This window comes from Salvelinus sp. IW2-2015, unplaced genomic scaffold (genome assembly GCF_002910315.2).
Source record: "Salvelinus sp. IW2-2015 unplaced genomic scaffold, ASM291031v2 Un_scaffold4265, whole genome shotgun sequence".
Lineage (NCBI taxonomy): Eukaryota > Metazoa > Chordata > Actinopteri > Salmoniformes > Salmonidae > Salvelinus > Salvelinus sp. IW2-2015.
Window position 1 is genome coordinate 30,321 of NW_019945536.1, and position 2,581 is coordinate 32,901.

The 2,581-nt window shown below is 42.3% G+C and overlaps 1 pseudogene; it reads left to right on the top strand.

Moving 5' to 3' along the window:
* Positions 1–1,334: 1,334 nt before the first annotated feature.
* Positions 1,335–2,581, top strand: part of LOC112077090 (palmitoyltransferase ZDHHC3-A-like) — a 12,045-nt pseudogene continuing 10,798 nt past the window's right edge.

The following is a 2,581-nucleotide window of genomic DNA, read 5'->3' on the forward strand; positions in this document are numbered from 1 at the left end:
AAATATAAACGCAACATATGTAAAGGGTTGGTAGTTGGACTCTGTATCAGTGTCTGAATGGTGCAGAACCCCCCCCCCCAAAAAAAAAAAACCTGGAATGTTATTTACTTAGTATTTCATATTCACTGATCTCAATCCATGCATTTTTTTTCTTTGTGTTTAAAAAAATCTGTGTTCAAATCTATTTTTATACGACCTATCCGCCTGTGGTTCAAGTGCACACACACACTATAAAAGTGGTGTGCATTTAGAGTGACTTCTAGAACGATCTAGAATATAGAAGAACAAACGCTCCAAAAATCCCATCTCAACTCAATGCTGCCATCTCGTGGTATGTTTCATAAACTGTTTTGGGTTGTTTGTAGTAGTTGTTTTTGGAAGTTTGTAGTAGTTGAGTGTCCATGATTGAGTCTTTGAATGAAGAGATTGGGATAAAACTGTCCAGTTTGAGTGTTTGTTGCAGCTTGTTCCAGTCGCTAGCTAGCTAAAGCCCATACCTTTAGTGAAGAGGCCTAAAACCCCATACCTTTAGTGAAGAGGCCTGAACCCCATACCTTTAGTGAAGAGGCCTAAAACCCATACCTTTAGTGAAGAGGCCTAAAACCCATACCTTTAGTGAAGAGGCCTAAAACTCATACCTTTAGTGAAGAGGCCTAAAACCCATACCTTTAGTGAAGGGGCCTAAAACTCATACCTTTAGTGAAGAGGCCTAAAACCATACCTTTAGTAAAAAATCTGAGTGGAAGTGTAGTTCCGTTACCGTGGAATTGCCCATTAAATCAAGAGCTGCTCATTTCTTTTAAATGTTTTTTTTGAGACTGTGTTTATCGGTTTGGCGCTCGCTGGAAAGTTAACCGTCGTTTAAATAAATATAGGCCTACTAGCACGACATCTTGGAACGTGGCCGCCGCACCTCTAACTTAGGATGACGGAATGTCCTCCGGTGGGTTCACAAACTCTGCTGTGCCCTGTTCATTCTGTGGTTGACTCCTGGTTGCAAACCTATGTAGTTTGATTGGAGTTGAAAAGGTATGGGGTTCCAGCCTCTTAACTTGGGCCTCTTCACTAAAGGTATGAGTTTCAGGCCCCTTCAGTAAAGGTATGGGTTTTAGGCCTCTTCACTAAAGGTATGGGGTTCAGGCCTCTTCACTAAAGGTATGGGTTTAGGCCTCTTCACTAAAGGTATGGGTTTAGGCCTCTTCACTAAAGGTATGGGTTTAGGCCTCTTCACTAAAGGTATGGGTTTTAGGCCTCTTCACTAAAGGTATGGGCAGGTAAGCGTTTTCAAACTGACATTTTTTACAAAGACTCGACTGATGGTGACTCAATGTTGAGTCAGTAGTGACTCCGCCTCGGTGTCAGATCGGTGTTGAGCGTTCCTCCGCTGGGGTTCGGCTTGACGAGCGCTGCGGGATTCACCAGGAGTCATTCATGTTATTTGTACGAGATTTAGCTGATCTAAACATAGTTTGTTTTCGATCATTTTAAGAAAGTTCGTCCCTGGAGTCTCACAGCCTGGCAAGTCTATGTGAAGACAGGTAAATTAGCTACTAGTAAACGTTGGCTATCTAGGTAAGCTAACGTTGGCTAGCTCGCGTTTTCATCTAGCCAGCCAGGTAGTGAGATGGCTAGCTAATTAGCTAACTACAGCCAGTATTATTTGTTTACACGGTTAGCTACCAGCTGTTAGTTAATATTATCTGATATGTAGTTAAATAAGCAATGGTAAATGGCAAGCTATCTGTTTACTATCGTTAGCTATCTAACGCGTTAGCTACGTTAGTCAAGAAATCGCAAACTAACCCACATAACTAGCCAGTTAGTTAAAAACATTAACGTAGCTTGCAAAACAGCTGGCTTGAACGTTAGCTAGTGGCTAGTTCTTCTTTCCAACGAGACTGTCGCGTCTTTTAGCAGCATGATGGTTAAATCATGTGGGTGTGAGAGTCGTGGGACATTCTGCACAGGCCAGCCAGCTACAATATTGCGACAGTGATGCCCTTACCCTGGTTTTTCACCATCACCCCAAGGTCCCCATCAACTCCAGTGATCTAATCACAGGTGTGTGTGTGTAGCAGCTAATACGGTATGTCTGTATAAACAAGTTGTATTATTAGGTAACTAGCAGGCACACATCTTTCGTCAGAAAATGACACGAACTCAGAGGTCCTGGTGTCCGTTATCCTCTGGTCGATTTGTCATTGGCATCACGGTGAGGGGTAATGCTCAGCCAGATAGCAGTATTTCGTTTACATAGAGCCGTGATACTACTGAGTCAGGATTTGCGTCCCAAATGGCAAACTATTCCCTATTTAGTGCACTATTTTTATTTACCACAGCCTATAGAGCTCTGGATAAAAGTAGTGTACTATATTGGAAATGAGGTGCCATTTGTGATGCAAACACTGTTCTGCTGTGTACAGTATTTTGCCATAAGGTGATTGTGTGCGCTTGGACAGGCTTGAGTAGATATCTGACACCCAGAACAATCATTTTTCTGTTCTCATGGATCACTTGTTTTGTTTTCTGGTGGATTTTCCATCTTGGCTTAATGTTTTCAATGTTTCCATAACATCCGCAT